At 41.1% G+C, this 23,962-nt stretch overlaps 1 long non-coding RNA gene across 2 annotated transcripts in view; it reads right to left on the bottom strand.

Annotated features, from left to right (window-relative positions):
• Window positions 1-218: 218 nt before the first annotated feature.
• Window positions 219-23,962, bottom strand: part of LOC129556324 (uncharacterized) — a 40,610-nt gene continuing 16,866 nt past the window's right edge. Inside the window, exons 7-14 of one of the 2 annotated variants that reach the window (XR_016037242.1) lie at window positions 13,285-13,381; window positions 12,644-12,672; window positions 12,477-12,553; window positions 9,164-9,559; window positions 6,762-8,530; window positions 6,228-6,310; window positions 2,244-2,413; window positions 219-506 (exon numbers count right to left, since the gene is read on the bottom strand). This is a non-coding gene — a long non-coding RNA (uncharacterized LOC129556324). Of the gene's footprint in view, window positions 507-2,241; window positions 2,414-6,227; window positions 6,311-6,761; window positions 8,531-9,163; window positions 9,560-12,476; window positions 12,554-12,643; window positions 12,673-13,284; window positions 13,382-23,962 lie in introns of those variants that run through there. The other variant, XR_016037243.1, reaches the window with a different exon arrangement.

The raw sequence follows: 23,962 nt of genomic DNA, 5'->3' as shown, positions 1-23,962 counted from the left end.
TCTATACACAGACAGGCTTTCCGTTTACGTTTACACTGCGCTCCTACCTTTACACCCCACGTTGAGAGGTTCTACTTACAACGTGGAACTCGTAGAGTAAAGCACGTCGCCATCCTCAGAAACAGTCTCAGAAGACTGAGTTAAGTCATCCAGGCTGTTCACGTAATTAATTTGTTTTTTGACCTACACAGAAATAATACTGTCTCACAATGTCTTTAAAATATATGTAAAATATATTAAGTGTACAGAGGTGATAAATCTCTTTCTCAAAGCAAAAACAGACACTTCTTAAAAGAACAGATTTTTATCAAAAGGATAACTTTATCAGTAGTGTTTCTAAATGATGTGTTCAAAGTAAAGTTCTCTACAACAAAGGAAGATTTTCTATTTTGCCACTATTCCTTTTACAAAGCATTTTTCACTAGGATAATATTTTTTAAAGTTCATTTTTCTTTTTTTTTTTTTACTATACATTCTTCTTTTCATACGGTGTTTTTCTCGCAGGCCTAAAAAACAAATGATTCTTTTCAGGCTAATAGTAAATACTCAAAAATACAAACAATACCTAAACTTTTCTTTTTTAGATAAGCTCTTTGCATTGGCAAGTAATTCTCTATAAAAGGATGCAACAATTAGTAAGAGGAGCATTAAACGACAAAGAAAATATATCAGCAATAGTAATAAAGCATTAAATTTAGATCTAAGGAAAAGGAAAAACATAACGTTACTTGCGTTATGTGATAGAAAGCAGTATACCAGGGTTTTTCGTACCTGTCATTTCCAATAAGAACTAACCTTTATGGCAATAAAACCTATCTGGGAGATATTCCTTAAGTCCTTCTAAGAAATAAACCCATTTTGAATAAACATAATATTAGCTTTTTGAGGACTTCCTAGGCAACTGCTATGCATTATTATAAGCACTTGACATGTCTTAAAGGCATTTTAATCCTCACAGTCATTCTGGGAGATAGGTATAAAAAGAAACGGAGCACAGAAAGGCTGAGTAAGTTGCCCAAGCCCACACAGCACATCACCAAGAGACCCAGGATTCAAACCCAGGAAATGTGGCTTCAAAACTGCTCTTCCAAAATATGCTGAGAAAGTAATATTCAAACTCTTTTTAAGTAACAGGATGGCGAATGAATCTATAGCATTATTCCATGTCTAGCTATAACTATAAACAATAATTTCTGGATCTTAAAATGTATTTCTCAAAAAATAAAAAGACTTCAGATGTAGGCAAGACTGGAAATCTACTTTCAATAAAGATTTGTTTTTCGTAAAGAAATTCATCAATAGGCATTCATTCACCCATTCTGCTGTTTCTTCACGCATCTGACATCCACTTATAGAGCACACAATATGTGTTAATGACACTCTTAGTACAGGAAGCATGGATTTTTGTCATTTAATCTTTATCGTCCAAAAGGAATAATCTGTGAAAGATTGCTATCAATTTTTTTCTCTTTTATATAAACAAAATCGTCCCCCTTTCCTGGAATCTATAAATAACAATGAAGTTAATATGATGTAATGCTTCACAGTACCTTACAAAATCGTAGGTACTCACGAAGTTACTATCAACTACAATCATCAAGGAATGATCAAATCCTTTTCAGAATAGCCTGTTTGTAAATTCACAATTATGTGATTATTGAAAATCTATGTCTGATAGAATTAAGTAGTCATCTGCATATTCAACTATATAGGAATATTACACTTCAGAACCAATGAACAAGCCCTTCCCTTAAAACTATATATGAGCACAAGTATTATGTACAATTAGTTTACTGTCATAGTTTAAAGATAATGTCATACACTCAATAAGCTTTCTACTATTGGAAATGCAAACAAGATTAAATAAACACGTCCTCCGCTGGCTCATTTCCAACAGCATACACACTCTAGAAGCTCCCCTCTTAACATAAAACAAGAAACTCCTTTCAACTCTACATTCCTCTTCAATTACTATCCAGTTCTTCATTGCCTGTCCCAATAATATTCGCTATGGAGCTGCTTACATGTATTCACTACAGTCCAGCTTCCAAGTGCACTATTTACTGAAACGACTTCCGGCCGAAGGCACGGGTCCTCTCCGTAACCTTTCTGCGGTGTTCATCCATTAGAGTTGAGGATTCTCTTCTCTTGGCCTGTATACTATATTATGCTGCTCCATTTACAAAAGAAGTATTGAGTGCTAATATTTCTTCCCCTAGAAATAAAGAATCTGTCCGTGTTACCTGCCATCATCTTGATCCACTTTCCTTAAAATGCTGTCATCATTCACATGCAGCAGACCACAGTCAGTGAATCGGTCTTTCCAAATATTGGTGCAATCACACATTCTTCTTGTGTCCATCTGCCATTGTTCTTTTTCTCTATTTCCTTCTTGGGCACGCCAGGATCGCTACTTTAAAAAATCCACAAAAAAGCCAATGTTTTCAAATAATTCAACTAATAAAGAATAAAAAAACAATTCTTGTAAAATTCCAACTCTTACCCGTCTTAAGTCATTGATTAATTCACAAAACAGTTATGATGTACAAACCATATGCAAGAAAACAAATTCTTCCTTCAAACAGATATACAATTATGATACAATATGATATGTAAGAGTTGACATATGAAAGTGATAAGTGAAATAAGGAAGGATTCACAGACGAAGTGAAGAGAGGAGGCCAAAAGGAAGAGAAAAGCGAGAAATCATTCCATTGGGAGATTAGAATGTGAGCACACAGGTCAGGCACACAACATCTAGGTTGTTTCCTAGGAACCTGGAAGGAAAACTACAAAACACATGAGAGAAAGTAGAGAGATGCATCTGGAAAGACATTGGGAAGAACCTCAAGGGCTACACTGAAAACCTGGAGTCCACTGGCTAAACACAATGATTCTTAGACGTAGGAGCCAAAATTAGATTTACACTATATTTTTTGTTTTGCTTTTAAATACAGTTAGAAAAACCAAGACCAGGAGCTGACTGTGAATCAGATCACGAACCCCTTATTGCCAAATTCAGACTTAAATTGAAGAAAGTAGGGAAAAACACTAGACAATTCAGATATGACCTCAATCAAATCCCTTACGATTCTACAGTGGAAGTGAGAAATAGATTTAAGGGACTAGATCTGATTGATAGAGTGCCTGATGAACTCTGGACGGAGGTTCCTGACACTGTACAGGAGACAGGGACCAAGACCATCCTCATGAAAAAGAAATGCAGAAGAGCGAAATGGCTGTCTGCGGAGGCCTTACAAATAGCTGTGAAAAGAAGAGAGGCGAAAAGCAAAGGAGAAAAGGAAAGATATAAGCATCTGAATGCAGAGTTCCAAAGAATAGCAAAGAGAGATAAGAAAGCCTTCCTCAGTGATCAATGCAAAGAAATAGAGGAAAACAACAGAATGGGAAGGACAAGAGACCTCTTCAAGAAAATTAGAGATTCCAAGGGAACATTTCATGCAAAGATGGGCTCGATAAAGGACAGAAATGGTATGGACCTAACAGAAGCAGAAGATATTAAGAAGAGGTGGCAGGAATACACAGAAGAACTGTACAAAAATATCTTCACGACCAAGATAGTCACGATAACGTGATCACTGACCTAGAGCCAGACATCTTGGAATGTGAAGTCAAGTGGGCCTTAGAAAGCATCACTACGAACAAAGCTAGTGGAGGTGATGGAATTCCAGTTGAGCTATTTCAAGTCTTGAAAGATGATGCTGTGAAAGTGCTGCACTCAATATGCCAGCAGATTTGGAAAACTCAGCGCTGGCCACAGGACTGGAAGAGGTCAGTCTTCATTCCAATCCCAAAGAAAGGCAATGCCAAAGAATGCTCAAACTACCGCACAATTGCACTCATCTCACACGCTAGTAAAGTCATGCTCAAAATTCTCCAAGCCAGGCTTCAGTAGTATGTAAACCGTGAACTCCCAGATGTTCAAGCAGGTTGTAGAAAAGGCAGAGGCACCAGAGATCAAAATGCCAACATCCATTGGATCATGGAGAAAGCAAGAGAGTTTCAGAAAAACATCTATTTCTGCTTCATTGACTATGCCAAAGCCTTCGACTGTGTCGATCACAATAAACTGTGGAACATTCTGAAAGAGATGGGAATCCCAGACCACCTGACCTGCCTCTTGAGAAACCTGTATGCAGGTCAGGAAGCAACAGTTAGAACTGGACATGGAACAACAGACTGGTTCCAAATAGGAAAAGGTGTACGTCAAGGTTGTATATTGTCACCTTGCTTATTTAACTTCTATGCAGAGTACATCATGAGGAATGCTGGGCTGGAAGTAGCACAAGCTGGTATCAAGATTGCTGGGAGAAATATCAATAACCTCAGATATGCAGATGACAGTACCCTTATGGCAGAAACTGAAGAGGAACTCAAAAGCCTCTTGATGAAAGTGAAAGAGGAGAGTGAAAAGGTTGGCTTGAAGCTCAACATTCAGAAAACAAAGATCGTGGCATCTGGTCCCATCACTTCATGGGAAATAGATGGGGAAACAGTGGAAACAGTGTCAGTCTTTATTTTTTTGGGCTCCAAAATCACTGCAGATGCTGACTGCAGCCATGAAATTAAAAGACGCTTGCTCCTTGGAAGGAAAGTTATGACCAACCTTGATAGTATATTAAAAAGCAGAGACATTACTTTGCCAACCAAAGTCCGTCTAGTCAAGGCAATGGTTTTTCCCTTGGTCATGTATGGATGTGAGAGTTGGACTGTGAAGAAAGCTGATCGCCGAAGAATCGATGGTTTTGAACTGTGGTGTTGGAGAAGACTCTTGCGAGTCCCTTATACTGCAAGGAGATCCAACCAGTCCATTCTAAAGGAGATAAATCCTGGATGTTCATTGGAGGGACTGATGCTAAAGCTGAAACCCCAATACTTTGGCCACCTCATGCGACGAGTTGACTCACTGGAAAAGTCTCTGATGTTGGGAAAGGTTGGTGGCGGGAGGGGAAGGGGACGATGGAGAATGAGATGGCTGGATGGCATCACCGACTCGATGGACAGGAGTTTGAGTGAACTCCGGGAGTTGGTGATGGACAGAGAGGCCTGGCGTGCTGTGATTCATGGGGTCGCGGAGAGTCGGACACGACTGAGCGACTGAAGTGAACTGAACTGAAGCCTTTGATTGTGTGGATACAATAAAGTGTGGAAAATTCTGAAAGAGATGGTAATACCAGACCACCTGAGCTGACTCTTGAGAAAACTATATGCAGGTCAGGGAGCAACAGTTAGAACAGGACATGGAACAACAGACTGATTCCAAATAGGAAAAGGAGTACGCCAAGGCTGTATATTGTCACCCTGCTCATTTAACTTCTATGCAGAGTACATCATGAGGAACGCTGGGCTGGAAGAAGCACAAGCTGGAATCAAGATTGCCGGGAGAAATATCAATAACCTCAGATATGCAGATGACACCACCCTTATGGCAGAAAGTGAAGAGGACCTAAAAAACCTCTTGATGAAAGTGAAAGAGGGGAGTGAAAAGGTTGGCTTAAAGCTCAACATTCAGAAAGCTAAGATCATGGCACCTGGTCCCATCACTTCATGGGAAATAGATGGGGAAACAGTGGAAACAGTGTCAGACTTTATTTTTGGGGGCTCCAAAATCACTGCAGATGTTCACTGCAGCCATGAAATTACAAGACGCTTACTCCTTGGAAGCAAAGTTATGACCAACCTAGATAATATATTAAAAAGGAGAGACATTACTTTGCCCACAAACGTCTGACTAGTCAAGGCTATGCTTTTTCCAGTGGTCAGGTATGGATGTGAGAGTTGGACTGTGAAGAAAGCTGATCGCCGAAGAATTGATGCTTTTGAACTGTGGTGCTGGAGAAGACTCGTGAGAGTCCCTTGAACTGCAAGGGGATCCACCCAGTCCATTCTAAAGGAGATCAATCCTGCGTATTCACTGGAAGGACTGATGCTAAAGCTGAAACTCCAATACGCTGGCCACCTCATGTGAAGAGTTGACTCACTGGAAAAGTCTATGATGCTGGGAGGGATTGGGGACAGGAGGAGAGGTGGACGACAGAATATATAATTAAAGTGCTATAAAAACTATTAAGTTATTATCTATCAATTCTAAAAGGGTAATTTTAAAGTCATTTTACTTGTTATGGACACTGTTACAGACTGCATTGTGTTGCTAAAGCAGAGAAAATGGTTCTAAGCCAGAAATTTCAATTTATACTTTTACTTACCTGTGAATGGTTCCTTTCATCTCCTTCAACTTTTTCTTGTTCTTCCTCCAATATCACTTCCAAGTTTAGTTCTCCTGACAAATCTGCATGTTTAGGTAAAATTACATTGTACAGGAGACAGGGACCAAGACCACCCCCATGGAAAAGAAATGCAAAAAAGCAAAATGGCTGTCTGAGGAGGCCTTACAAATAGCTGTGAAAAGAAGAGAAGCGAAAAGTAAAGGAGGAAAGGAAAGATATAAGCATCTGAATGCAGAGTTCCAAAGAATAGCAAAGAGAGATAAGAAAGCCTTCCTCAGCGATCAATGCAAAGAAATAGAGGAAAACAACAGAATAGGAAAATGAAGAGATCTTTTCAAGAAAATTAGAGATATCAAGGGAACATTTCATGCAAAGATGGGCTCGATAAAGGACAGAAATGGTATGGACCTAACAGAAGCAGAAGATATTAAGAAGAGGTGGCAAGAATACACAGAAGAACTGTACAAAAAAGATCTTCACGACGAAGATAATCACGATGGCGTGATCACTCACCTGGAACCAGACATCTTGGAATGTGAAGTCAAGTGGACCTTAGAGAGCATCACGACGAACAAAGCTAGTGGAGGTGATGGAATTCCAATTGAGGTATTTCAAATACTGAAAGATGACGCTGTGAGAGTGCTGCACTCAATGTCAGCAAATTTGGAAAACTCAGCAGTGGCCACAGGACTGGAAAAGGTCAGTCTTCATTCCAATCCCAAAGAAAGGCAATGCAAAAGAATGCTCAAACTACTGCACAATTGCACTCATCTCACACGCTATAACATGCTAGTAAAGTCATGCTCAAAATTCTCCAAGCCAGTCTTCAGCAATACGTGAACCATGAACTTCCAGATGTTCAAGCAGGTTTTAGAAAAGGCAGGGGCACCAGAGAACAAATTGCCAACATCCGGTAGATCATGGAGAAAGCAAGAGAGTTCCAGAAAAACATCTATTTCTGCTTCATTGACTATGCCAAGGCCTTTGACTGTGTGGATCGCAATAAACTGTGGAAAATTCTGAAAGAGATGGGAATACCAGACCACCTGACCTGCCTCTTGAGAAACCTGTATGCAGGTCAGGAAGCAACAGATAGAAGTGGACATGGAACAACAGACTGGTTCCCAATAGGAAAAGGAGTACGTCAAGGCTGTATATTGTCACCCTGCTTATTTAACTTCTATGCAGAGTACATCATGAGGAATGCTGGGCTGGAAGAAGCACAAGGTGGAATCAAGATTGCCGGGAGAAATATCAATAACCTCATATATGCAGATGACACCACCCTTATGGCAGAAAGTGAAGAGGAACTCAAAGGCCTCTTGATGAAAGTGAAAGAGGAGAGTGAAAAGGTTGCCTTGAAGCTCAACATTCAGAAAACGAAGATCATGGCATCTGGTTCCATCACTTCTTGGGAAATAGATGGAGAAACGGTGGATACCGTGTCAGACATGATTTTTTTGGGCTCCAAAATCACCGCGGATGCTGATTGCAGCCATGAAATTAAAAGACGCTTACTCCTTGGAAGGAAAGTTATGACCAGTCTAGATAGCATATTAAAAAGCAGAGACATTACTTTGCCAACCAAGGTCCGTTTAGTCAAGGCTATGGTTTTTCCCGTGGTCATGTATGGATGTGAGAGTTGGACTGTGAAGAAAGCTGATCGATGAAGAATCGATTTGATGCTTTTGAACTGTGGTGCTGGAGAAGACTCTTGAGAGTCCCTTGAACTGCAAGGAGATCCAACCAGTCCATTCTAAAGGAGATCAATCCTGGGTGTTCATTGGAAGGACTGATGCTAAAGCTGAAACTCCAATACTTTGGCCACCTCATGCGATGAGTTGACTCACTGGAAAAGACTCTCATGCTGGGAAAGCTTGGGGACGGGAGGAGAAGAGGACCACACAGAATGAGATGGCTGGATGGCATCACCGACTCTGTGGACATGAGTTTGAGTGAACTCCAGGAGTTGGTGATGGACAGGGAGGCCTGGCGTGCTCTGGTTCATGGCGTTGCTAAGAGTCAGACACGACTGAGCGACTGAACTGAACTGAACTGATTATATTTAGATAAAAGCCATAATCTTTATTTAAAACACCCACTTAAATGATTGTATCAAATGACAGCTTAAGTTCATCTTTGTCTTCAGATGAATATTTACTTCTTTAAGAAATACTCCCGATGATCAAAAACTTCAACAAACCATTTGGGAAATACCAGATGTCACCAGGATACAGGCACAAAAACACCTGAAAGATTCATTCATGAATTCATCCACGCGTCTGTGAAAAAAACAATCAGAAACCAAACAAAATTTCAAAATGCAGGACAGACAAAGTCACAGTATATTCTCTTCTCTACTTCATCACAGTACCTTTTGAACAACATGCCAAGCTTCAACTGCATTATTATTCTTAGTTACAAAATTCCCCTTACTTTTTATGCTTCCTTCAATTCCTTCATCTGAAATGCTTCCCTGTACTCTTCAGACAAATTACTTTTCATCTTTTAAGACTCAACCTATGACGTTGCCCTTGATTACAGCTGTGTTTCCCCAGATAAACAGCTGTCCCTTTCCTTGTAGCTACCTGAGTACTTTGTAGATTTTTCTAGGGTATCTTTATAGACTTCTCCAGGGATAGATATACATCTGAAGTGTAAATTATTTCTTCACATGTCAATCCTCTTCGCTTCAAGACTGCAGAGGACAAGCTGTTAAAAATCACCTTAGTATAAATATTCTTTATTTTTTTCAATAATTACTTGTCTACCGAGGACTCACAAAGAGTCCCAGAGTTCTAAATATAATCCGGCTACCCACTCTCAGATGTATGCTAAATACTAGCCTAAAGGAACTTGCTTCCTCCAAACTCTCTTTGTTATTTATTATATGGTCAGACGGAGAATGCAAATACCTTGCTTGAGGTATTGCTTGGCTGCAGGTTGCATAAAAGGAGTCAGCACAAGGTAGGTTTTGCCACAAATCTAATCCGGAACCGTCAGAAGGACATTAAGGCCAAGCCCAGGTGTCGCATGGCTGAGTGCCCTGGGCTTCTGCATTACCTTCTTTGCTTTCTCTGTTTTCTGGCAGCAGAGACTGGCACGGGTAACGGGGCATGGAATTCCCTACCAGAAACACCGCTGCCTTTTTCATCTTTTCTTTATGTGTTACGGTCTTCTGTCCGAGTTCTGTGGGTGCTGACTGATTTTCGGTCAGTGATTGGGACACCAGCGGACGCTGATCATCAACTTTCAAATGCCGGCTCTTTGACAAGTCTCACTATTGAGGCTCGAACTAGTCGAATCCCAATCTGAAAAATGTGAAAACAAAGTCTCCATGTATCAGGACCTGAGTAAGAATACAACACCGACTACCTCGTACAAAGTCTTTCTTCAGAGAATCAGTTCCACATCCTCCTTCCCCTCAAACTCACTACTCCTTCAGAGGTTACTCCATCTCACATGTCACTGTCATTCATGAAGAGATGTTAACTAGCGTGTCTCATTTGTTCTATGTTTTATTTTCTAGTATTACTTTGATTCACTCAATTTTTATTACATACTCTGTATTTCATTAGAACTTATTATTTTCCTTCAACACACAAATATTTTATTAACAAAATTCATCTCTAATTTATTTTACGTTTAATTTTCCATGACAATATTGTGTGTTCTAGAGACCATGGTTTTAAAAACACTTTTAATGAGTGGTACTACTTTAACTAATCGTAGAAACCTAGACAACATATTACAAAGCAAAGACATCTCTTTGCTAACAAAGGTCCGTACAGGCAAAGCTCTGGTTTTTTCAGTAGTCACATGTAAGAGTTGGACCATGATGAAGATTGAGCACCAAAGAATTGATGCTTTCAAATTGTGGTGCTGGAGAGACTCTTGAGAGTCCCCTGTCCCCTAGACAGCAAAGAGATCAAACCAGTCAGTCCTAAGGGAGATCCACCCTGAATAGTCATTGGAAGGACTGATGCTGACGCTAAACCTTCAATACTTGGCGCGCCTGATGCGAACAGCTGGCTTACTGGAAAAGCACCTGATGCTGGGAAAGACTGAGGGCAGGATGAGAAGGGGAGGGCAAGAAGAGAAGGGGGCGGCAGAGGATGAGACGGTTGGACAGCATCGCTGATTCAATGGACAGGAACGTGGGCAAACTCCGGGAACTGGTGAGGAACAGAGAGGCCTGGCTGCAGTCCATGGCGTCACAGAGAGTCGGGCATGGCTCAGCGACTGAGCACCACCACCAACAACAACCTCTTTAATTTCACTGAGACGGTCCTTCCTCAATGGACAAATGTCTTCACTCATTTTTAAAGCCTTGGATAAACATCATAACCTGGAGAAGGAAATGGCAACCCACTCCAGCATTCTTGCCTCTTGCCTGGAAAATCTCTTGGACCGAGGATCCTGGCGGACTACAGTCCATGAGGTCGCAGTGGTCGAACATGACTTAGCGACTAAACAAAAACATCATAAACTTATATAAGAAATGATAGCCCGGTGTGTGACTAATTGTTTCCATGTGAAAATAGGTAAGTCTAGGACCACACTGGATCCAAAGAGGACAGAAGGCCATGAGACAGGAATGAATACACCACAAAAAACTAAAACTGTCAGATCTAAAATTCTTGAGAAATCAAAGGAACAAGCAAGAAGTGTAAAAGGGAAACTCAAAACCCTGTGTCAACACAAGGGCCCCTTTATCATGTCACATCCAACCATTTCAATGGTTTAAAACAATGGTTCTCAAGTGTCCCCTCAGAATCGCTGAAGTCCAGAGACCCATCGGGTTGGGGGTCCAAGAGGTCAGAACTATTTTCACAACAACACTAAACATTCCTTCCATTCTCATTCTGTTCTGAGAGCACAGTGGAGTACTTCAGAGACACGATATGTGCTATCACAGCACTGAGGACAAATGGAATTAGCAACTATGATTGTGTGTGCTTGGATTTTAAGTTTTTCATTTTTATTTTCCAATACAGTGAACAACAATAGACTTAAACAACGTTCCTTGGAATGCTCAATAATTTTTAGAAGTATAAAAAGATCCTAAAGCCAACAACTTTCAGAATCACTGTTTTAAAAGATTATGTCTATCGAATCTAAAGGATGATTACTTCCCCTACTTCTAATAATCAAAGACACCACACACACACACACACACACACATACACACACAGAGTCTGCTAATCAAAACATCTGATTGGCCTAGATTCATCTGTGTAACAACACTAAAATCAAATTATTATAAGCTGAAATACAGCTGACATGTTAGCAAGTCAAGCTTTAATCGAAGTAAAGGTCAGAGTTCAAATAAGCATTTTTGGACACTGGAAAAATCTCAGGATCTAATAATTAATCTCTGAGAATTCCTGAGAGAATAGAGATTCCAAACTGAGCGCGTAAGGGTATCGAATCATATACAAAAACATCTGGAGTTCAAGTTTACATTTTAAACATTTCTTGTTCATATGCTTGCAAGTATCTTTTCTTGCAAAACATGGATACCAACGATAACATTTCCCTTCAGTTCAGTCTCTCAGTAGTGTCTGACTCTTTGCGACCCCATGAATCACAGCACGCCAGGCCTCTCTGTCCATCACCAACTCCCGGAGTTCACTCAAACTCCTGTCTATCGAGTCGGTGATGCCATCCAGCCATCTCATTCTCTGTCGTCCGCTTCTCTTCCCGCCCCCAATCCGTCCCTGCATCTGAGTCTTTTCCAGTGAGTCAACTCGTCGCATGAGGTGGCCAAAGTATTGCAGTTTCAGCTTTAGCATCAGTCCTTCCAACGAACACCCAGGATTGATCTCCTTTAGAATGGACTGGTTGGATCTCCTTGCAGTCCAGTAGCATACTGGGCACCTACCGACCTGGGGGAATCCTCATTCAGTATCCTATCATTTTGCCTTTTGATACTGTTCATGGGGTTCTCAAGGCAAGTATACTGAGGTGGCTTGCCATTCCCTTCTCCAGTGGACCACGTTCGGCTGTGGTCCAGGTGATCAGATGGACTAGGTTTCTGTGATTACATTTGCCTTATGTATGTCCAATTCTTTAATTAAATTTGCAAAAAGAAGTTAGGAGTACGAAGAGCTAGCATTTCAAATATTTCAGTGTCCCTCTTTCAGAAGGGACTTCCCTGATAGCTCAATGGTAAAGCATCTGCCTGCAATGCAGGAGCCAGAGTTAAGTGTGTATCGCAAAATTTACCTGAAGGAGATGTTTCTGGATCCTTCATTCCGACTGTTTTATTACGAACAGAATCTTTCACTCCAACTGCGAGCTGACTGGGTTTGGAAACAAGTTGATTAATAAATAATGTACATATGATATAATCCACAGTTCACAATTCAAGATAAAAGCATAAACGTTTTTACCTTCACATTAAGACATTTCTCAGGAGAATCTAAAAGGCAAAAGGGACAAAGAGTTAATTACATGTAATATGAAAGCAAGCTGTACATTCATGTAGAGTTAGTACCGAGCAGAATCCTCATGCTCAGCCTTGATATTGAATGCATTTGGTTTCAGTGTCTTGTTTTTAGGGGGATGTTAGGACACCGGCAAGACAGACCTATGAATCCATTATAGATAGTGAAGAAAAATTAGGAATACAGGTTTACCACAACAGGCAGTAAGATTTCAAAAGTAACATCATGTTTTCAATGACTTTAGAAAATATCAAAGAGCAGGCCGATGTGACATGCTGACTGATGAGGAGAAAATGGATCCTAATCAGAGGAGCAAACCATGAGCCCAAGAAGACAAATGTGAAAGCTGATGGCAAAATGCAACAGTGTATCTTGAATGCAACACAGCAGTACCATTTACACTGTTATACTACAGGGATTTAACATGTTCTTCAATCTGTCCAGTCATTTAAGAAGTGCACAGTTGGGATGACAGTTCAGCTCAATGTATAATTCATTTCTCATCAGAGAAAGAGTAATGAACTGAGTAGCTTGCATATACACTTGTAGAAAAACGGTTCAAAAAAATATTCATTTTTTTTCCATACCCATGTGGGCTACTGGTATGCCTGCATGTCTTGGCTCCTCTAGTTTAGCCATCTTAACGTTTCTCGATCCACTCATGCAAGAAGACATAAGACACACCTACGAAATAATGTACAATAAATTCTCAACATTGAAATACAGTGATCAAAAAGGAAGTAATCAATTGCCACAGAATTATTAGATGTTAAAAATATTGCATGTTCTAAAATCAGTGTAGCTATTTATTGAAAATAGCAATTCTAGCATTTAGGGAATGAACCCTATCAATCTGTTTTGTTTCAAAACTTAGTTTGGTTGGGTACATCACGCTAATGATTAAAAGGATTTCTGTGAAACAACTGTCAAAAAATCAGTTATCTTAAAAAAAGTCAATCCCTCCATATTCAAATTAATCTAATTTGAATCACAAATACCAGTACAACATACATCTTTGATGTCTATAGTTACTTGGAGTAGCTGGGGTTGACCCTACTTCTAGCACCTCCTCCTGCCTCCCATAGTATTGTCAGGAACAACAATGATCTTATCTCTTTTCAGTGCAAATACACGGAAGCCTCTGGAAGGAGTTCTCTCAAGGATCCTCATCAACTCCAAACTCACCTGAGGCCTTGCTTCCCACCTTTTTCCTTTCATTAGATCCTTCCTCTGTGAAGTGGAATCTCTGGTTCCGTGGTCTGAATTCTTCCCCTTTACACTCATCCTGTGGCTCATCCCCACCACTGCTTTCTCCCTCTTTGCTTAGGGATGGTATCTCACGCCTATAATGCTACTTCAATTCTTTGCTTCCCTCTGGCTATAGACATGCTCAGAAAGAAACACAAAACAATGCTTTTCCTTGATCCTGTTAGGCCCACACTAGCCAATGCTCTTCTTCCAGATTTCTCTAAACGCAAGGCTACACCCTTGCTACTCAGACAGCTTGTTAGAAATGCAAAATCTCAGACCTCCTGCTCAGCATGTGCACTTCCCACAAGGTCCGCAGGAGACTAATTAAAATTTGAGAAACTCTGGTCTATACGGAGTCTGCTTCTACATGACTTCCACTTAATTCATTCTCCTGAAATTCAGCCTCCATTTTCTCACATGAACACATCCCCCCAAACTGAAATGGCATTAGAAGTTGGAAACCTTTCAGTGGACTTTCTATGAGACTGTGGGTGCCTTGGTCTCCCCATCACACCCCCTGCTTTCTCCTTCTTTCCAGCTCTCTTGTTTTGTCCCATGTGACCCCATCCTGGAAAGCAGCAACACTTCATGTGACACCAACTTGCACACATTACAGCTGAGCACCTACACCCACACTCCCCCAGAGGATGACACACCGCTCTGCACACCCGGGGACCGCAGTTCTGAATGTCTTCCTAATAACGAGTCAACAGGAAGAGGGGGGAACTTTGCTGTTCTTCTCTGACACGTTTTGGTGCCGGAAGCTCACCTCATATTCACCGTCCGTTGTCAAATATGCTCCCTTTTTCTAAAGACCTCTCTTATGGCCTTCCTTTTCCTTCATTTCCTCCCTGTGCCCTCTGCCTCTCTCATCGTTCATTCCCTCTTTCCTCTTATTTCTCGGCCTTCCTTTGGTTGTAGAGTATCTTGAAACAGAACTAATAATTGTTTCTTCTGTCCATGTGCCACATGGAATCTTAGTTCCCTGACCAGGGATCAAACCTACACCCCTGCACTGGACAGTCTTAACAAGTGGACATCGAAGAAGTCCAGGAACGAACAACTTAGCTCCTTAAACTGGATTCTCAATTTAATCTGTGGCTGACCCCTATGAGATACACAACTTCCCTCCTCTTCTCGTCTTCTGCCTCACTACGCATGTGACAGGTGCTTGTTGTTTCTTGTCTTTATTGCCTGTTAAAATATTCCCATTTTAAATCAATGTTCTGTCAAATAACCTTTCTATAAAATACAGTTCTTACCGTCTACTTCTCCATTTAATATATTTTTTCCTCTTTGATCGCCAGATAAATGATCCACAAACTTCTGTGGAACGCTCTCAGAGATACTCTGTTAAAATGAATAGTGAGTTCCATGAAGCTTTCCTAATGTCTTCTTAAGAAAATACCCTACTTTTAAAAACTGCCTACATTTAACCCAGTTAAGACAGGTTTTGTCAAGATCTCACAGCATCCACAGAACCTGGATGCTGACTTCATACACTGCTGGATCACCAGGCAGTGGCTGCCAGCAACGAAGACATCAGGCCCTTCCTATCTCCTTCCATAGCTGCCACCTTCAAACAGGGCATCGTTACTTTCTGTTACCTCAAGTACGGCTGCCATAAAGGCACTCTGCCCTGCTACTTCAGTTTAGCCGCTTTGTCGTATCTGACTCTTTGCGACCCCAAGGACTGTAGCCTGTCTAGCTCCTCCATCCATGGGATTTTCCAGGCAAGAGTACTGGAGTGGTTTGCCATTTCCTTTTCCAGGGGATCTTCCTGACCCAGGGATTGAACCTTGGTCTAATACGTTGTAGGCAGACGCTTTACCATCTGAGCCACCAGGGAAGCCCCATTGCTACTTAAACAATGCAAAATGGTTTGTACTTAGGATGACCTCTGTCTCTCCTCGGGCTGATGGAGGAACTGAAGGTCGATATGCTGTTCTCACTCCTGTAGCCCCAAATCGTCCTCATCGCAGAGCCTATGGGCTCCAACACAACTCACCTCCCCCTCGGCTCTTCACAGTCCCCTAAACCCTACAGGTAAGGCAGAGCAGGCCCGCCACAATCTCCCAGCTGTTAAGCTCAATGGTTTGGAATCGTTCATCCCAGAATGATCATTGCTAAGCGACAACTCTAAACACATTGCCCGTGGGCCAGAATACCCGGTGTGCATGTGCAAGAACTGGAAGTGCATTTTTCAAAAGAAACAAACAATATCAATAAATCCTTACCTAAGGTAAGAAGGAAAGAGAGGAAACTGAAATAAACACAGAAAGGAAAGTGACATTACAACAGATACCTTTGAAATAAAGAAGCATAATCATAAGAAACCATTATTACTGATGAACAATTACAAATTGGAAAACCTAGAGGAAATAGATAAATTCTGAGAAACATACACCCTGTAAAGACTAAAACAAGAAAAAATAGAAAAACTCAACACTCCAGTAACAAATAAGGAGATTTAAATACTAATTTAAAAAAACCAACAAAACAACTAGCTTCAGTTCAGTTTGGTTCACTCGTGTCTGACTCTTTGCAACCCCATGAATCACAGCACGCCAGGCATCCCGGTCCATCAAATCTCCCAGAGTTCACTCAAACTCATGTCCATCGAGTCAGTGATGCCATCCAGCCATCTCCTTCTCTGTCGTCCTCTTCTCCTCCTGCCCCTAATCCCTCCCAATATCAGAGTCTTTTCCAGTGAGTCAACTCTTCGCATGAGGTGGCCAAAGTATTGGAGTTTCAGCTTTAGCATCAGTCCTTCCAATGAACACCCAGGACTGATCTCCTTTAGAATGGACTGGGTGGATCTCCTTGCAGTCCAAGGGACCAAGAGTCTTCTCCAACACCACAGTTCAAAAGCATCAATTCTTCGGCGATCAGCTCTCTTCACAGTCCAACTCTCACACCCATACATGGCCACTGGAAAAACCACAGCCGTGACTAGATGGACCTTTTTTGGCAAAGTAATGTCTCTGCTTTTTAATATGCTATCTAGGTTGGTCAGAACTTTCCTTCCAAGGAGTAAGCATGGCTGCAATCACCATCCGCAGTGATTTTGGAGCCCCCATAAATAAAGTCTGACACTGTTTCCACTGTTTCCCCATCTATTTCCCATGAAGTGATGGGACCAGATGCCATGATCTTAGTTTTCTGAATGTTTAGCTTTAAGCCAACTTTTTCACTCTCCTCTTTCACTTTTATCAAGAGGCTTTTTAGTTCCTCTTCACTCTCTGCCATAAGGGTGGTGTCATCTGCATATCTGAAATTATTGATATTTCTCCTGGCAATCTTGATTCCAGCCTGTGCTTCTTGCAGCCCAGCGTTCCATCTTAGGACCAAATGGATTCAAAGCTCAATTCTACCAAAATTCATGTAAGAATTAAAAGTAAGACTATGCAGAGAAAACACTTAACAAAATTCAAAACCCATTTATCATTTTAAAAAAATTCAATAAAATAGAAAAGAAATTTCTTCAATATAGTAAAGACCACTTATGAAAAGAACGAAAAGTGAAAGTGACAGTCGCTCAGTCGTGTCTGACTCTTTGTTATATCATGGACTATGCAGTCCATGGAATAATCTAGGTCAGAATATTGGAGTGGGTAGCCTTTCCCTTCTCCAGGGGATCTTCCCAACCCAGAGATAGAACCTAGGTCTCTCGCGCTGGAGGCAGATTCTTTACCAGCTGAGCACCAAGAAATCTCAAGAATATTGGAGTGGGTAGCCGATCCCTTCTCCAGTGGATCTTCCTAACCCAGGAATCGAACTGGGGTCTCTTTCATTACAGGTGGAGTCTTTACCAACTGAGCTAACAGGGAGGCCCCCAAGGCTAAGATCATGAAAGCCCATGGCTAACATCATAATCAGTGGGGAAAACTGAAAGCTTTGCTACTCGTCAACTGTATTAAACACAGTACTAGAAGTACTAGCAAAAAAGAAAAAAAAGACATAAAGACATTTAAATTGGAACAAAGGAAGTAAAACTATCTCTGTTTGCAGATGTCATGATCCTATACATAAAACACCCTGAAGACTTCACACACAAAAGGATTAGGATACATGAATCCAATCAAGTTGCAAGATACAAATCCACATGCCAAAAAACGCAAAAAAGCAGTTGTATTCGTTTACACCACCAACAATCTATCTGGAAAGGAAATGAGGAAAACAATCCGATCTCTAATAGCACCTAAAAGAACACAATACCGAGGAACAAATTCAACCAAGGAAGTGAACCATCTATGCCCTCAAAACTTTATGAGATTGATGAGAAAGACAAAGATCAATGGCGAGATATCCATATCCATGGACTGGAAGAACTAACACTGTTAAAAATGCCCACATTACCTACAGTGATCTAGAAATTCAGAGCAATTGTTATCAAAATTTCAGTGGCATTTTTCACAGAAATGGAAAAAAAAATATCTACTTTGTGTGGAACTGCAAAAGATGCTGAATAGCCAAAGAACCCCCCAAAAAGAACAACGCTGGAGGCATCACTGTGCGTGATTTCAAATTATATTAAAAGGTATAGTAATGAAAACAGCATGGTACAGACATCAAAACCAATGACCAGTGGTGCAGAATCGAGATTCCAGAAATAAATACACACTTTTACAGTCAAATAATCTCCACTAAAGCTTCCAAGAGCATACAATGGGGAAGATCAGTTTAACAAATTATGCTAGGAAAACTGTATTCACATGCAGATGAACGAAAATGACCCTATTTCACACCATATACAAAAGCTAACTCAAAGGAAAGATTTTAGGTAAGACCTAAATCTAGAAAACAGAAAAAACAGACAAAGAACTTGACACTGGTGTGGGCAATTATTTTCTAGACAGGACTCTAGAAAGACAGGCAACAAAAGGAAAAACTGGTAAGTTGGATTACACCAGAATAGAAAGCTTCTTTGCAGCAACTTTAGTTCAGTCGCTCTGTCGTGTCCGACTCTCTGCGACCGCATGGACTGCAGCACACCAGGCCTCCCTGTCCATCACCAACTCCTGGAGCTTACTCAAACTCATGTCCACTGAATGGGTGATGCCATCTAACCATCTCATCCTCTGTCACCCCTTCTCCACTTCCCCTCAATCTTTCCCAGCATCAGGGTCTTTTCAAAAGAGTTAGCTCCTTGCATCCGGTGGCCAGTGAACACCCAGGAACACCCAGGACTGATCTCCTTTAGGATGGACTGGCTGGATCTCCTTGCAGTCCAAGGGACTCTCAAGAGTCTTCTCCAGCACCACAGTTCAAAAGCATCAATTCTCCGGCTCTCAGCCTTCTTTACAGTCCAACTCTCACATCCATACATGACTACTGGAAAAACCATAGCCTTGACGAGAAAGACCTTTGTTGCCAAAGTAATGTCTCAGCTTTTTAATATGCTGTCTAGGTAGTCATAACAGGAAGCAATAAAATGAAAGGGCAACCTATGGCCTGGGAGGAAATAATCTGCAAGCCATCAATCTGGTCCAAAATATATAGGAAACTCATACAAGTAAACAGCAAAACAACCTGACTGTTGAAAAACAGGTGAAGCTTCTGAACAGACATTCAAAATTACCAGCTCACCATCAAGGAAATGCAAACCAAAGCCGTAATCGGATAGCACCTCCTGCCTGTTACTATGGCTGTATGACTGTGGTAGTCACTCAGTCCTGTCTGACTTTGTGTCCGCATGGACTGTAGCCCACTAGGTTCCTCTCTCCCTGGAATTCTCCAGCCAAGAATACTGGAGTCAGTAGCTATACCCTTCTCCTGGGGATCTCTGGGACCCAGGGGTCAAATCCGGGTCTCCTCCATTGCAGGTAGATTCTTTACTGTCTGAACTACCAGAGAAGCCTGTTACTATGGCTGTGATCCAACAAATGAAAGACAATATGTGTTAGCAAGATCTGGAGAAAAGAGAACACTTGTGCATCGTTGGTGGGAATGGCACCTGGGAGCCATTATGGGCAACAGTCCAAATGCAGGACCCTCAAAAAATTAAAAACAGAACTACCATCCAGAAAACCCTCTTCTGAGTATATACAGAAGCAAAATGACATCAGGACCTCTAAGAAATCAGTACCATGTTCACTGAATCATGAATCAAAAAAGCCAAGACATGGAAACAACCTGTATCCATCAGCAAATGAAGAAAAATGTGGCATAACTACTAATACACAGAATGGAATATTCTTCAGCCACAGGAAAGAAGGAAATTCTGCATTTGTGACAACACAGGTGAACCCTGACAACATTGCGTTTAGTGACATGAGTCAGGAAAAGACAAAGACTGTCCGGTCGCACTCACAGGTGGAAGCATTTCTAAGCCCACACTGAGACTGCACCGCACACAGATTAGAATATCCACTTGTTTTAAAACTGACAATACCGAGTACAGATGAGCATGAAGAACAACTGGAAACCTCACACAAGGCTAATGCAAATGCAAAAGGGTAGAGTCACCTTGGAAAACAGTTTTGCATTATCTTATAAAGGCAAACAGACACTTAACTTACGATTGAAGAAACCCATCCAAGGTATTTACCCAAGAGAAATAAAATCTATATAAAGGATGACAATATTTAAAAAAAACAAAAAGCAAGATATAAGATTCTATTCATATGACATTCTGGAAAATGCAAAACTAGTTGGAGAACCCATCCAGGGGTCCCCAGGAGTTCATCACAATGGATGAACCTCGAAAACATGACGCCAAATGACAAAAGATAATCCCAAAGGAGCACAGACTGTATGATTCCATTTACACAAAATACCCAGAACAGGCACGTCTCCAGAGACGGATGATAGCCTGGGGGTTGCCTGGGACTGAGGAAGATGGGGCGGGGTATAGGTGGTGGCTATGGGATGCAGGGTTTCTGATGGGGGCTGAGGGAAATGCTCTAAAATTGACTGTGGTCACAGGTGACACCCATCTAGACTAAGAGATACTGAACTACACATGATGAGGGGGTGAATTCCATGATACCTGAATTATATCTCAACAGCTTTTTAAAACACTTCAGTGGAAGGATCTAGATAATCTTCTTAATTCTCCAGTTTGGATGAACGTACTATACACCATCTGAGTACCTCCATGCCTTTATAATATATATAAAATGAAAAGAAAAGAAGGCAATGCCTGACTTCAACTGATTTGCTTAATACCCTTTCTGCACAAGTTATTCTTAATTGCGCAAAATAAATATATACAGAATTCTACAGCCTTCACAACAGTAAAGATGCGAAATGACAATTTTCTGGAACATTTCATTAAACATTATCCTCTGATTTTATCTGGCTTGCCTTATCACGGTAATATGGCTATCACTAAAAAACGTCTATCAACTTCTGTGAAGAATGAGGCACAATTCCCAACTTTTCTAAGGGTATGTAATATAAGAAAAAAAGATATACTGCAAACGGTAGGATGAAAGTCAGAGTTTAAGAAACAGTGCATTTAAAGATAATAAAAGTGTAGTAAATTACTTGTAATGAAAATACAAAAGAAAATCAGTGTCTTAAAACCCTTTATCCTATGTGTTGACCGCTGACACATCAAATTTCACACCTACCTGACTTGTGAGTTGAAGTCAAGTGTTCCTTAAACCCTGTGCCTCAACTTCTAAGTTAGGACAGTAACGTGACGTGACCTAAAGTGAAGCCCCCAAAATAGACTTTTTAGGGTGTCAGCTTTCTTAGGGTGTCAGCCAGTTCTTGTCGGAGTTGTCTCACAACTGCCTAATAAGATGCTCTGTCACTGAGTTTATAAATCACTTTACTATTATGTGATGTTAATAATACACAACGCCAACATATGTACTTTGATCTCATCTAACACGCTAGCAAAGTGACGCTCAAAATTCTCCAAGCCAGGCTTCAACAGTACGTGAACCGAGACCTTCCAGATGTTCAAGCTGGATTGAGAAAAGGCAGAGGAGCCAGAGATCAAATTGCCAACATCCACTGGATCATAGAAAAAGCAAGAGAGTTCCAGGAAAACATCTACTTCTGCTTTATTGACTGTGTCAAACCCTTTGACTCTGTGAATCACAACAAAGTGTGGAAAATTCTTCAAGAGATGGGAATACTAGATCACCTTACCTACCTCCAGGAAAATCTGTATGCAGGTAAAGAAGCGACAGTTAGAACTAGACATGGAACAACAGACTGGTTCCAAACTGGGAAAAGAGTACATCAAGTCTATATGTTGTCACCGCACCTATTTAACTTAGATCAGAGGACATCATGCCAAAGCCGGGTTGGAGGAAGCACAAGCAGAAATCAAGATTTTTGGGAGAAATATCAGTAACCTCAGATATGCAGATGACAACACCCTTAGGGCAGAAAGCAAAGAGGAACGAAAAAGCCTCTTGATGAAAGGGAAAGAAGACAGTGAAAAAGCTGGCTTGCAACTCAACACTGAAAAAACTAAGATCATGGCATCCGGTCCCATCACTTCATGGCAAATAGATAGGGAAACAGTGAAAACAGTGACAGACTTGATTTTCTTGGGCTCCAAGTCAATGCAGATGGTGACTGCAGCCATGAAATTAAGACGCTTGCTTCTTCCAAGAAAACTATGACAAACCTAGACAGCATTATTAAAAAGCAGAGACATTACTTTATCGACAAAGGTCCATCTAGTCAAAGCTATGGTTTCTCCAGTAGTCATGTACGGATGTGAGAGTTGGACAAGTGGTGGAAAATTCCACACTGTGGAACATTTTGCCCTTCTTATTAGAGGTTTGATAAACTTCAGAGAAAGTCACATATTCTATCCAGTGCTCAGATCTTTCCAATAGATTCCTATCTCAGTGAAAAAATGAGGCCATTCCCTTGTGGCTTATCTATTTTATAACTAGTGGTATGCCTATGTTAATCCCAGACTCCTAATCTATCCCTCCTCCCCACCTTTGCCCTTGGATAACCACAAGGACCAGCACAGCACAGGGAACTCTACTCAATATTCTGTGCTCACCTACATGGGAAGAAGGATCTAAAAAGATGGGATATATGTATACATATAACTGAATCAACTTGCTGTACATCAGAAACTAACACAAAATTGCAAATCAAGTACATTCCAACATAAAAGAAAAATGAAATTTAAAAAATGAGGTTTCTCCCATGGCCTTCAAGGAGCCTCGATAACCTGGCCTCCACCTCTCTGGACCGCAGCCCCTACAGCCCACTCCCTGACTCACTCCATCCGGGCTGCTCTCAAATCCTGCCGCCCTTCAGTCTTAGTGGACACGTGCGTATCCAAACGATAGTTATTCATCCTTCAAATGAGCATTCTCCAAGCCAGGCTTCAAACTACGTGAAAGGTGAACTTCCAGATGTTTAAGGTGGCTTTAGAAAAGGCAGAGGAACCAGAGATCAAATTGCCAACATCCGCTGGATCACTGAAAAAGCAAGAGAGTTCCAGAAAAACATCTACTTCTGATTTATTGACTATGATAAATCCTTTGACTGCGTGGATCACCACAAACTGTGGAAAATTCTTAAAGAGATGGGAATACCAGACCACCTGACCTGCCTCCTGAGAAATCTGTATGCAGGTCAGGAAGCAACAGTTAGAACTGGACATGGAACAACAGACTGGTTCAAATTGGGAGAGGAGTACATCAAGGCTGCATACTGTCACCCTGCTTATTTAACTTATATGCAGAGTACATCATTAGAAATGCTGGGCTGGAGGAAGCACAAGCTGGAATCAAGATTGCCGGAAGAAATATTAATAACATCAGATATGCAGATGACACCAGCCTTATGGCAGAAAGTGAAAAAGAACTAAAGATCCTGTAGAGGAAAGTGAAACAGGAGAGTGAAAAAGTTGGCTTCAAACTCAACATTCAGAAAACTAAGATCATGGCATCCAGTCCCATCACTTTATGGCAAATAGATGGGGAAACAGTGGCTGACTTTATTTTCTTGGGCTCCAAAATCACTGCAGGTGGTGACTGCAGCCGTGAAATGAAAAGACGCTTACTCCTTGGAAGGAAAGTT

Source organism: Moschus berezovskii, chromosome 1 (assembly GCF_049115385.1).
Source record: "Moschus berezovskii isolate FMDL1 chromosome 1, NW_MosBer_1.0, whole genome shotgun sequence".
Lineage (NCBI taxonomy): Eukaryota > Metazoa > Chordata > Mammalia > Artiodactyla > Moschidae > Moschus > Moschus berezovskii.
Note: the sequence above shows the minus strand (reverse complement) of the source record. Positions and strands in the feature narration are given on the sequence as shown.